This window comes from Brachyhypopomus gauderio, unplaced genomic scaffold (assembly GCF_052324685.1).
Source record: "Brachyhypopomus gauderio isolate BG-103 unplaced genomic scaffold, BGAUD_0.2 sc149, whole genome shotgun sequence".
NCBI lineage: Eukaryota > Metazoa > Chordata > Actinopteri > Gymnotiformes > Hypopomidae > Brachyhypopomus > Brachyhypopomus gauderio.
Window position 1 is genome coordinate 188,602 of NW_027506970.1, and position 13,844 is coordinate 202,445.

At 43.2% G+C, this 13,844-nt stretch overlaps 2 long non-coding RNA genes across 2 annotated transcripts; one reads left to right on the forward strand and one right to left on the reverse strand.

Annotated features, from left to right (window-relative positions):
• Positions 1-2,559: 2,559 nt before the first annotated feature.
• LOC143500422 (uncharacterized) lies at positions 2,560-4,502 on the reverse strand. Its single transcript, XR_013126792.1, has 3 exons — positions 4,478-4,502; positions 4,270-4,374; positions 2,560-2,809 (listed from the first exon to the last, which is right to left on the reverse strand). It is a non-coding gene; the product is annotated as an uncharacterized LOC143500422 (long non-coding RNA).
• A 697-nt stretch (positions 4,503-5,199) lies between these two features.
• On the forward strand, positions 5,200-7,315 carry LOC143500419 (uncharacterized). The gene is made up of 3 exons (XR_013126790.1): positions 5,200-5,241; positions 6,818-6,886; positions 7,283-7,315. It is a non-coding gene; the product is annotated as an uncharacterized LOC143500419 (long non-coding RNA).
• Positions 7,316-13,844: the final 6,529 nt, after the last annotated feature.

Sequence of the window (13,844 nt, forward strand, 5' to 3'; positions counted from 1 at the left end):
CAGCAATTACATAAATTCTCCCTAGGGTCAAATACAAAAACAAAAAAAAAAAACATACAGTCTGAGACGTTCTTTCTTTCCTAATCTATTTGAGGTGTATGTGATTGCCAATGGTAAGTGCTTAATCATTTGTAAACTTTAAGCCCTGACTGTAAAATTATGAATATTACTTGATCCCCAATAAACAATAAGTTAAAAAGAATAAGATACAGTTAACATTTCATTTACAGCTAAGCAAAGCTACACAGAGCACATTTTCCACAAACAGCATTTTAGATGTGGGACCATTTAAACCAAAAAACATCAAAAGAGAAGTTGAACATCCCTGTAGATTATGGAGTAATGTCCACACAGGTGGTAAGAAGTATCCACAGAGGTTATAGGATGTGCACACAGCAGATCAGGAACTGCAAACATCGTCAATAAGGACTGAAAAAGAAAATACAAGTGTCGATACAAGTAATTTTTCCCCTTCAGAGGGGCAACTCGGCCAAAGATTGCAAATGAGGTGTTACTTAAGCAACTTTAGCCCAGCTATGTACAGTCTTGCTGCAGTCCTGCTCCTCATCCTTACTATGATACCTCACTTAATACCCACGAGTGGTAAAAGCAGTTAAAGTGTGATGTCTGTTTGCCCAGTCAGTGGGTCTGGGGAAGGAGCGGGAAAGAACGCACGAGCAGCCTCTTCTCGTGCAGTAAATCGGTGTCATAAAATAAATGTTATTCTTCTTGGTTTATTACTTCTAGTTTCAAGGTGGGTTGAACAATGTTGAGATCAAATTTCCAAATGTCTACAAACAAATTAATTTGAAAACGTTAATTTAAGTATAAGAAAATATATTATTATATAATATAATAAGAATAATAATTTGAGTTGACATGTTAATTAATCTACAAGCTAAAAGTTACAGCCAACGTCAAACGATAACATTACCTAGTAATCGCTATGGCAGCTATCAACTAAATTTCTATAAATTCACGACGAATGTCTTAACCAAAGCTCGCTGTTAAATATTTCGAATAATTCAGCCAAGATAGCTAACTAGCTAATTAGCTAACGCTGGCTACTGAGATACAAGCAGCTGTGCTGTCGCCATAGAAACAGAGCCAGTTAGCTAGCTAGTGTAGCACAAAAGGGCAGCTAGAACGGCTCTGCTTCAGCCTAACCAACTGTAGAAATGAGAAACGCTAAGTTTTAGCAGTTTACCACAGAGAAACGTTATACAGAAATATATAAAAACACACACAAGACAAAGCTATTAATGGTAGCTTGGAAATTAATGGTAGCTAGTTAACTAGCTACAGTAGCTATAATGACAACAGGTCTCTCGGTTAATTATATGGTTAGCTCATTAGCTAACTAGATAACTCATTAAACACAGTGGGACATACCTTGAACTCCAAACATACATGAAGCATAGGGTTAGACTTAGCCTGAAGGGGAAAATAAAGGTTAGTTTAATCTCACAACATCAGTAAAGTCTAATTTCAGGTTCCTAAAGGCACCTATAGTAAAAAAAAAAAAAACTCACACCTTGCTCGGAAACTACGTTTATAATCAATGCATGCTAACTAGTTAGTTGTTAATAAATAAACACAGTAAAAGCTCACCCACGCCAAACTTCACAATCTTGCTCCCGGATCTGCTACACTTGACCTATGTAAACTTGCTCAGAACTGGGATACGTAGGCAGGGTAACCAACTATAAATCCTGCTATTAGCCAATCCTCTAAAATTAATTTGCATCCTGCCCCCTTTTTATTCGCCCTATTGGTTATGACCAGCACATTCATACATCCACCCACATACATCCAGAGAGCCTGAGCTTGCACGCAATAATCAATGCAATGTACACTTCTGCACACAAGTGTCTGATGTATTAGGTTGCAGGGTTGCCAACTTTTGACGTTCGCTTGGAGTGAGATTTTAACCTAGAGCCGGTGGCGAGTGTATTTTGTTGGGGGGGGGGGCGTGTGGCGAACGAAAGTTGTTGGGGGGGGTTGGCGAACGTAAAATGGACACAGATTCAATGTTATATCGCCGGTGGATGGCGCCAGAGCTAGCGAACTAGTAACGTATTGAATCATATGTGTGGATCTGAGGTAAATAAACTGGATATTTTTTCGGCGTGAGATATCGGAAGTGTGGCGTGAGAGCGTGTGAAAACGGTCAAATGCGTGTGTCTCACGCTCAATGCGTGAGAGTTAGCAACCCTGAGGTTGCAAGTAAATTTAATCAAAATATGTGGGAAACCATATAGTATTAGGTATTTATTATCAGGTGCATGAAATGTGAGTTTATGAAAATAGAAATACTTATTATAATCAGCTTTTATTTTTACGGAATGCCTTTATATCAACAATTGCTTTGGATTGCTCAGTGTCGGACTGGTATAATCTCAAATCATGGCAGTTAGGTGTGTTAAAAGAACTGCTAATGTACTAATTTGACATTTACAAACTCCACTTTCTTTTGTTTCTGCAGGTACTTTGAATACTGATGGATAGTTTTTTCACCAGGCTTTGAACTTTTAGACTGCAAGTGAATAAAAAAAAAGGTAAACAGAAGCTATTCTGATTAGAATAATACTTGAAGTCTAAATATGTCATCTTTCTGGGCAAGGAGACGTAGAATTCAGAAACTTGTGCACAACACAGAGATCGATATAGCTCAGCAGTTTACTGAAGACAAGAGAGTCAGAGAGAGACAGGGAGCAAATGTTAGTCTGTATGATGTATATGAACCAACTCATATTTCAGATGTGCAACCTTCTTGTAGCACTGGTCCTGGAGGTCTAGTCTTGAGTGACTGTAAAGAACCAAATGTCAAAATTCCACCTTTTGAACATATGTCTCCTGGTAATGTCAGTTCTGACAGTTCAGACTTAAATTATTGTAGGTTCAACGAATCAAATGATCTCATGCTCCTCCATCAGTTAAAAGACTGGGCTACTACTTTCTCCATTTCCTTGGTTGCACTAAATGCACTGCTTAGCATTCTGCGTGTGTGTCATTCAACACTTCCCAGAGATCACAAGTAGCCACACAAAAAATGGGAAATGGCGAGTACTACCATTTTGGGCTAGAGCATGCAATACAACAAAAACTGAGCCATCTTAACCTCCGAACTAAACTAGTCTCAAAAGACTCAAATTACAGTTTAACATTGATGGTCTCTCACTTTTCAAAAGTTCCAGAACTCAACTTTGGCCAATTCTTTGTTTAATCGACTGTGATTACTCCAAGTCTCCTTTCATTGTAGGTTTATATTGTGGAGTAAGCAAGCCTGTCAGTGTTTATGAGTATCTCAATGAATTTGTGAAGGACCTGACTAATGTGTTACACCATGGCATTGTTTATAATAGCAAGCAGCTACAGGTGTTGGTGTCCGCTTTTGTGTGATGCACCAGCCAGAGCATTTGTTAAGCACATAAAGGGACATAATGGTTATTCTGGCTGTGACAAATGTGTGTAGGTGAATGGCACAACAAAATGACATTCCCTGAAACTAAAGCCAAGCTTAGAACAGACATGGATTTTTGTGCTATGGTTGATGAAGAACACCATTTGGAGCAGAAACTCAGCCCTTTGACAGGCATTGTAAAAATGGTCTCCCAGTTTCCAATTGATTATATGCACCTGTGTTGTCTTGGAGTTATGAGAAAGCTGCTGGTTTTTTGGTTAAGGGGCAAGAACTTGGCTACCAGGCTTCCTTCTCAAACCGTGGCATTAATATAAACTGTTAATGCAAAGGCCCAACACACCCTGTGAATTCTCTCGTAAACCAAGGGAATTAACAGAAATTGATCGTTGGAAGGCAACAGAACTACGTCAGTTTATGATTTATACTGGTCCTGTAGTGCTTAAAGATTGCATGCCACATGGGGTTTATGATAATTTCATGTTGTTTTCGGTGGCCATGTTTTTGCTGTTGACACCAGATATACCAGATGAAAAGGTTATCTTTGATCATAATATGCTTGTGGCTTTTGTTAGACATTTTGGTCAATTGTATGGAAAGGAGGAAATTGTGTTTAATGTCCATCAACTACTCCACCTAGCAGATGAGTACCGCAACTTTGGGGCTTTGGACAACATTTCAGCATTTCCCTTTGAAAATTACTTGGGGAAAAATTAAGAGGCTTGTGCGAAAACCACATCACCCACTTCAGCAAATAGTGAAGAGACTCTCTGAAATGCCAACAGCAATTGTGCCAATTCCAGTAGACTCAGTAACTGTATACAATATGCACTGTAATGGACCTCTACCTCCACAGTTTGGAACAGCAGAACAGTACAAAAAAGCCATTCTGAATGAGAGTACTTTTTCCACTGAGCTAGGTGACAACTGCATACAAGTTGGTGACGAGATAGCTGTGGTTAAAACATAGTGAAAACAGATGATGTTATATTTGTCATCTATCAAACATTCAAACATAAGGATAATTATTTTGCATATCCTTGTGCATCATCTTACCTCAGTATTTTCAAAGTATCTAGGCATCTAGGCTGCACAGTAGCCTAGGTAGCTGTAGACTTGATCACATCCAAAGAAAGTGTGCGCTTTATAAGGATGGGGATGGTTTTATAGCTATTCCACATGTTCATTTAGATACCTCCAGTTATGCTCAGTTCATCTTTGGAAAAAGAGAAATAGTTCTAAAATTTTTTTTTTTCAGATTTTATTTCTTGCTCAGTTATCTTGTTTCAGGAGTGTTCTGGCTCTATCCTTCAGTATTCAAATAGTACTAGTGACACAATTTTAGATACTAAAATAAGCATAATACATTTTGTTCTGAAAAACTAAAAATAGCTTCTACCTGTCCAAGAAGATGGAACAATTTTGGCACGTGGTGGAGTTTGCCGACAAGAGCACAGCAGTTGTGCCCACTTCATGGGTCCAAAATAGACAATGTCTCTGGCCACGTGACAGTGTCAACATTCACAGAGCTGTGAAACAACAAATCAAACCAAGCTTAGACTGGACAGTTCATGAGCAGATTTGGTGCTTAGCAATTTGTGGTAAGTCTGCTACTAAAGAACTTGATTGGAATGTCATTTAAGCAAACAATAAAGTTTTAAAGTGAAGAATTCTATATACCTCTGCTTTCTAAAGGTGTTTCCATGTTCCTTTTTTCGCCCAGACACATATGAGAAAGCTATAGATTGTTTACATGGAAGCAGAAGAGGAGTGTACAAGGAAAACATGCATTCCCAAACCTTCATCAATACTTTCACCAGGTACTTACATGTTCCTAACTGCATGGTTGACGATGCTGTTTAATGACTCCTCCAGTTGATGACTTGTCTTATTCATGTCTTATCTTTTCACTTCTCCATGTTTCTTTTTCATCTGAAACACTAAAAAAACAAATAAAGGACATGGACACGTGTGTAACGTGGCTCGCGCCACGGAGCGAGGGGACGGACACAAACGCTGAGAAGAGCGAGATTTATTGCAGGACATTCCATATTCGTCGTCACTAAAGCAGTCAGGGGTCATAACGGGGGGGCAGTCCGAATAACACAGATACACGGGCATAACGAAAACAAGGCAAACACGAGCAAGGCAGGGAAACACAAAGAACACGAACCACAGGCGAACGGCAATCCAAACTGGTACAAACACCAACATCCAAAACAACCGACAAGGGACACTCAGGGATTATATATACACAGAACACCAAACAAGGATCAGGTGCAAACAATGACGACAGGGGCGTGGTAACAACGAGGAATCAGAGACAACCAGCTGGGTGGGATAAACAGGCAGGGAATAACAAAACCACGAGGAACAGAGACGTTGGAGTGACAGCGGGGAGAGGGGGCGTAGCCACACGTGACAACGTGCCTTCATATTCTACCAACTCAAATTACAGAGAACATAGTCTGGTGACTGTAGAATTTAAAGATAATACTTGTGGTAGACTTTTTTGGAAAAACATATTGTGAACTCTAATGCTTCTTTAAAATATTCATTATTGGCAACAATATTTAGCAAATGTATTCTCTTCTCTATTAATTATAGCCACAAACCAAATTAATAAGCAAAAATAGTGGATTTGGTTGAAACACAAATGGTTCTGTAAAAGTGCCAAAACATCTATGTGTCATGGGACAGCTCCGGACCCCTCCTTTTGGGCCTGTGTTTATGTCGTCTGCGTCTGGTTATGTCCATGTTTGTATTTCCATGGGTGTGGGTCATTCATGGGTATGTTCACCAGTCTCACCTGTGCCTCGTCTCGTGATCACTGGGGATCGTGTAGTTCGTCTATTTAATGTGCGTTTGCACAATGTCCCGTGCTCGTCTTTGTCTAAAGCTCATGCCATGTAAATGCTTGTGCTACTCGTGCTGGACTTGATCGTTAAACACTCGTTGTGCCTGCCTCTTCTCACCTGTAACAGACAGAACTGTACACTGTCTCTTTAAGAAACAGCGAGTACGCCTGCATCAGTACGCAGCGCGCAGAGAGAGTTTGTTAGTTTTTCCCTTGGTACGACTCACCGACAGACTGCTTGGCCCTTGCTCATTTATGTTGTTTTCATTGAGTAACGCAAGAGAGCTTGTAATGGTGTAACGGTGATTTTCGTTCATGTATGGATGGTCCCGTAGAGCTGGAGCCCAGACTGTGCCAAATAAACTAGGCTTCTTGTAGTAAACACGACTGCCACGTTTGTTTCTGGCCTCCTCCCTCCTCCACGACTCATCCCCTGAACTCAGTTGCAAGACTGTTCTATCCGGGTTGGAGTGGATACTGATATACCCACCACCAAAGCGTTACACACCGTAACACTATGTACTTAATTATCTCTACAGATTTCTATCAAAATTACAGGGTAGCATCTGATGTCCTGGGCCATACCTGGCCTGAAGGGAATTTATTTGGTAAGAACCCTGAGAACTCTGCTCTTTATCTATAGGAGATCTAAAATACTTCATTACCTGTTTTATTGCTCTAGTTTCTGCACTGTACAATTTTGTTTGCTTTCATTGTCCTTTCAACCCATCATAGTAATGGTGAAAGCCATCACCATCTGCAAAAGTCAAGTAGTTGTGATAACGATACAAGTTAGTCAGATTCCAATCAAATTATTGTGCAACAATGTGTAATTCCAAGACCTTAAAAATATTATAATAGTATCCATCAAGTGGAGGCACTTAGCAGTTTAAAAAATATTTCTAAAAAATATGGTTTCATAAGAAGGGTGTTTTGATTCTATTGTATGACTTTACATAATGAAATCATAGTATAATGATAAACCTTTAATGTTTTATATCCAGAGGTACAACCACAACCCAGACAAATGCTCAGAGGTATGAACCAAAAGATCACTGTTTCAGTCTTATACTTAGACACAGACTACATCTACACACGCCCGAAGGGAGGGGTCAGGGGCTGTACTGTGATAATTTGTATAAGTTTCATTCATTGAATAAATTTCATCTTGCTTTATAGACATTGGACTTAGCAAAGTGGTGCAAATGCTTGCACAAATTATGGAGGAAAACAGAGAGATGAGAGAAGAAATTAAAAAGCTCACCCATGATGTAAATGCCCTGAGACGAGACTTAGTGAGGCAGGACACTGAAAACACACCGCCTTCTGTCATCAGTCTCCCCCTTAGAACCATGGCAGATTTGGATCAGGCAGAGGTCATCCTAAGAGATCCGAAGGAACGTCAAAAGATGGTACTTTTTCTTACATAAAATAAAAACTTTGTGACAGGATTTAGCAAGAGTAATAAATTAGAACCAATAACTCACCTCTTCCATCCTCTCCTCAGTATGCACAGTGCTAAAAATAAAAACATTTCTTATTAGTATACGGGTCAGTAAGACATATAATAGAAACTTTTTGACTGTCTTATCATTCCTTACATGTCATTGTTAAAGCTGCCTTTGTTATTACATAGTTTTTTGTTAAGTCTCATCAATGCTGTCTTATTAGGTGTCTTACCTTTCCATCATGGGTGAACACACACAAGAAATGGTTATGAGATGGATGCTGACCCATGCCCTTTTTAATGGTTTGGCAAGTCAGCTGAATTGGGCTGGTAAAGGCCACAAGAGGGCTTTCAAAGATACTGCCCTTCATGACATAATGTTTGGTAAGTTCATGCATGCACATGAAACACATTAGCCGGGCATTTGCAAACCCAACTAATATATAAATATTAGTGGTGGGCCGTTAACGACGTTAACGGCGGTCGTTAATTTGATATTCTTATCGGGCGATATAAAAATTATCGCCGTTAATCTATTCTTAAAGTTGGGTTGGGAACTGGGTCAAAATGGGTAAGCAAACTATGATGACTTTCAACTTGATAGTTTAGCTAGGCTGTATTCCTAACCAAATTGCACAGTAGGGGCGAGAACGAGTTTTTAAACCTGTGAATTACAAATCGTACGTGTTTTTACATGGATGCAGCCATGAAGTCGCCAGGTTTGCTTCATGGAAAATTCATTTTTAGGAACGTCAAGTGTTACCGGAGCGGAGCTCGGATCGGTCGTTTTCTGCATGGTCCTAGCGCTAGATTCGTCGCTATTTAAATATTTCTGTTTAACCTTATACTGCAGATTCGCACACCCGGTGGCCATTTTTAACATTTTTGACATAGTTCACATTAAAACTAGATATCTCAAGTTGTACATATAGGAAAATTATCATTCATGGCTCAAACTGAAGTAGGCAGTTGGGGGAACATATTAATACACTTCAGTATCATATTCACATAATTTGGTTTATTTTAGAGCCTCTATTGCAGATGCTAATATGCCAGGAATGTCACAAATGCTGACTTGAACTTGAACATGACTGGAATGTATATTCACATAGTTATTCAAATTAGGTATCAGAAATTACAATAAATTTCGCTAGGGTATTTTCTAACAACACAGAAAAAATGGAGCAAATCCATGCAAGCATTGAAAAGTTATTCAGCTTTATCCAAGGTATGTCAAGTGCACCACACCCATGTCTAAATATGCCACACCCAACACACACCATTAGCCAACTAAGCTAACATGCCAACAAATTCCTTACACGAAACCGAGGAGCTACGACAAACAACAATGCTGCACATATTACAGCAAGACCAGAAAATTCCAATGACTAAATTTCATGTCCAAATATGAACGTTATGATATCATATTTATGTCCAATATAGTCCGACAGCATAAGCTAGGTTACCGTAGCCAACTCCGGTAGCATCCGACACGATACAGAGTGCTGCAGCACTCAAACGCTCTAAAACTGTTTATAATCTAACGCTTAGTTAATGTTTAGTATTAGAATATATATTTTGTACAATATCGCTTATGAAAAATTATCCATTGTTACTCACAGTACGTAGAATCGCGTCGTAGCCGGTGTACCGTCTTACTTCCGGGTTGGCGAAAATTCCGAAAATTGCTCATATATTCCACACAAAGTAATCCGTTTATGTTCAAAAGTATCCACAATCCGCATAAAAACGAACAAAATAATCCATGGCTGCTTCAGTTTCGCCGAACAGTGTGTTCTGGGGAGCTTAGCTTAGGTTAGCAAAGGGTTAGCTTATGTTGCTATGCTAGCGGCCGAAATTGGAAATGAAGCGCCAGTTTCCGAGGGCTCAATTTAAAAATATACTTGACCAATCATGTCATATGAGGGCTGGCTAGCTTCGGAAGGATGTACACTATTGGTTAGAACAGCTTTCAATCACTTCTGAGGCGCCAGCTTGTCTCTGTGGGCTTATTGGTTCACCCTCCCCCCCTCCCCTTCGCACCTCGCCGTGGGAGAGGTTGTAAAACCTGTCACTCAAAGTCACTACCCCACTTTAGACCAATAAAAACCACTCAAATCAAAGCAGAACCGCTGCAGCTTTGTAATGAGGGGTCAAATCAGCGTTAAGAATGCTTCTGTGACGCTTAGGGGGCAGATTTGTCGGAGTGTCTCATTCAGGAAGCGGATTTTGGAAAATTTTGCAGTGAGGTGAGCAAGCTTTTTAAGGTACTTAACCACAACGGATCTACGCTGTTAAGGTCTTAAATTAAAGCCTTATTAGTAAACGATTTTTAGGTGACAAAACATTAAGACATTTCACAACATAAATATGTTTTGTAAACGGATATGTCGGGAGACCCCCTCGCGGGGTGCACTTTTGTGGTCAACTTCAAAGCCGGATATCTCGCGATCGGCTGCACGTAGACGGCTGAAACTCGGTAGGCATGTAGATGGGATAGGAAATTTTGATTTAAGCGCTTTTGTTCGGAGATTCATTAATGTTTAATATGTTTTATATCGCCGTAAAGGAGCTGGGCCCGCCGGCGGGCCCACTAGGGGGCGCTTCTGCATAATAGGGTTAACCGTTAAAACTACAGAGGCTGAATAAACATGTTATTTAATGTACAGTATGTAGGCTTACAAATTCATGTTTAACTGAATAAACCGTTGAACACGAGTAGCCTACATTTTATTGAGCATGTTTTTTTTCTTCAAGTATCAAAGTAGAACAGCTTCCTCAAGCAGTCATTGATGCATTTTGGAAACAGGAGATGAGCCCCTGGTCTAATGCACCTGTAACACTCGCAGGAAGGATGCACGACGAGCGTTGCAAGGTGCAACATACAACGTTTATTTGAACACAAACACGAAAAGTCCAGCACAAAGGAGCAAGCACGCTGACGCGATGCTTGCACGGGCATGAACTTTAGACAAAGACGAGCACAAGACACTGCGCGAACGCACATTAAATAGGTGATTAACACAGACCCTCGTGATCTTGAGACAAGGCACAGGTGAGACTACGAACACGCTCACAAACAACCCACACCCACGGAACTACTAATATGGACATAACAGCACACAGACGACATAGCGGCACGCCCACAGGGAAGGGTCCGGAGCTGTGACCGTGACAGAACCCTCCACCAGGGGCTCGCTACTCCCGGAGCGTCCAGCACAGCTGGAAAGCCCCGAACCAACACCAACGGGCAGGTCCGGAGCCGCCGGGTTCACGAGCCTCCGAGAGCCATCTCCCCGATGGTGGAAACCGCCGCGAACAGCTCTAGAACACCCTCCCTGGGAAGACAGGGGAGAAAACATTAAACAAAGGCACGAGTACAAACACGCACACCGGTACAGGAAACACGAAGGGCACAAACGGGAACAGTGGGTTCGGGAGACACATAGGGACAGACAGAATCACAGGAACACACACATTCATCCCCGGAGCCAGGCCTCCCGCCTTGTGCGACGCCTATAGCGGCGTGAAAGCCCCGGGGGCTGGAGATGCCGCAGACGGCGGTACTCCTCCCGCCTGTTCCGCCCGCTCACCGCCGAGTGCCGCACGGCTGGCGGACGCGCAAGGTGCAGCGCGACTGGTCGACCGCTTGGGGGTGGCACCTCTGGCGGACGCGCAAGGTGCAGCGTGACTGGTCGACCGCTTGGGGGCGGCACCTCTGGCGGACGTGCAAGGTGCAGCGCGACTGGTCGACCGCTTGGGGGTGGCACCTCTGACGGACGCGCAAGGTGCAGCGCGACTGGTTGACCGCTGGGGGGTGGCCCGTCTGGCGGACGCGCGAGGTGCAGCGCGACCGGCGGGTCCGCGGTTCCCTCCTCCGCCAGGCCAGCCTCCTCCGGATCCGGTATCGGGGGTAGTGTCCATCGCCGGCAACTCCTCTTCGGCCACACTCCAGTCCATGGACTGTGCGAGGGTCTCGCATCGGGAGTGGTCCATGGGCTCCTCCCCACAGGAGTCCCCACTCACCGACGCGGGCAGACTGTCCGGTCCGCTCCTATCCCCTTTATAAATGGTCAGGAGCGAACTCGCTGACCGGAGACTTTCCCCCTCACTCTCCTCGCCCTGCTCTTCCTCTCCTGACAGGGCTGAGTACCACGACGGAGGGGGACTGGTGACCTCCTTCTCCTCGTCATCGGAGTGCTCAGTGTACTCTGACCACTCCGACGGCGGAGGGCTGGTGTCTTCCTTCTCCTCGCCGTAGTACACGGTCGGCGCGGAGTAGACTGATGGCGTGGGGCTGGTCTCCCTCCCCTCGTCTGACGTCGGGGAAGCCTTTGACGTGGGGGAAGGGCAGCTGGTCTCACCGTCACTCTCCTCCTCTCCGGAGTCCTCACTCCCGAACTCATCTTCGGGGGGAGTGAGGGCAAAGGCGCCTACCCCCACCATAAACGGTTCAGTCTCCTCCAGGTCCGCCAGGGGGAAGGTCCCTTCTGCAGGGTATGCCAGGGGCGGAGCTCCGTGCCTCTCGCTCCATACCCTGCTCGCGGCCAGTCGGAAGTACTCCGCCTCGTCCTCGGCCGCCTGAACTTGGCGCAATAGGCACGCGCAGACGGGGTCCTTCTGCATCTCCTCCTCCGGGTCTGGTACCTCGTGGCGACGCGCAGGGGAAGAGGCGTGACGTCGTTTAGCCTTCTTCTTGCCATTTTAATATAGATTACGTTGATTCAACGTTGATTTGCTATCTGGGAAATTATCACTACGCTACGCTACCAAATGATAGTTATATGAATCACCGCATTAAGACTTCAATAGTAACGTTAACTGATGTTGAAGGTCTCAGCCACAGATAACAGCCGACGATAGCGTTCGCTATAAGTAGCTAGCTACATTAGCAAGTTAATGCCAACTATAGCTACCTAGCTAGGTTAGCATTTGTTAGACTTGAGTAGCTGATGTTCTTCAGGCAAAACATTCAAATTACTTCATTTATCAAGTGCTTTATTATAACCAGAGGTCACAAAATTAAATGTTAACAAACGTGTATCTTTGTCTATTTTAGGCTTCACCCCAAAAAACGCGTGAAAAGGAGGCTTGAAACGGCGTTCAAAATGTGCACATCAGACACTTTTTTTCGCATTTCAAATTAAAAATAATAACTTGTTTACAGCCTATCACTACTTGTGTGTTCATTTTTATTCCATATACAATACCTCGATTTACTAAATCAATAAAATCAAAGTTGTTTTAGAAGTAACATAAGAAGTAGACCTAAGCAAATTAACACGTAAGAGACGTTTAAAGGACGTTCCTTAAACGTCCGCTCATTGTCCTCTGGATGTTTCCAGGTGGTCCTACAAACGTCTCCTGAACGTCCCCTGTAACATTTTGGCGACCCTACAAAAAAACTTCTAGAGGACGTTCGCTGTGTTGGTTCGCGGGACGTCCTCGGGACGTTTTTTTGTTAGCTGGGGTGAGCCTGTGTCTCCCCCTATCAGCACGGTGATGCCTCCGCAAAATGTTGGTGATTGGTGGGCCCGCTGTTCATTTACAGAGGGCCTGGCAGTTACCAATCATATCTTCCCTCTTAAGCCTGCTTTATACCTGCGGACACGGACGAATTTCGTCCGTCCGTACCAAACGTAGCCTCCGTAGGGGGCCACTATACCTCTTTCCGGTTCCAACGTTGTTATGATTTTTTAAAATACATCCTCTAGAGGGCAGTATAGTCAAATTTCCGGCACCGGCGCACCAGCAATCTCCTCCCAGCTGTTTTTGGATCGCTGTTTATCGCGATGACCTGGCACCGTAGCAGAATGTACCCTCTAACCAACTCGCAAAGTTTCTCTTCTAACTCGAGCGTCATTTTTTAAAGTCCAGTACTCTTCATTGATTTTCCCGAATTGGTGTACGTCCGATGCTTCTGACTCTCTACTGCCCCCTGATTTCTGGTTTATATTGCTCCGTTGCTACGGATTCGTAAGCGCTCTGGCAACGGACCCACTGACGGATGAAACGACCTCCGGAACCGGACGAAAGGGTCCATATCCGTAATTACCGTAGGGTGTGAATGGGCCTTTAGTGGGCGGGCTTAACTGTATGATAATTTCTGCCTGCTGTGG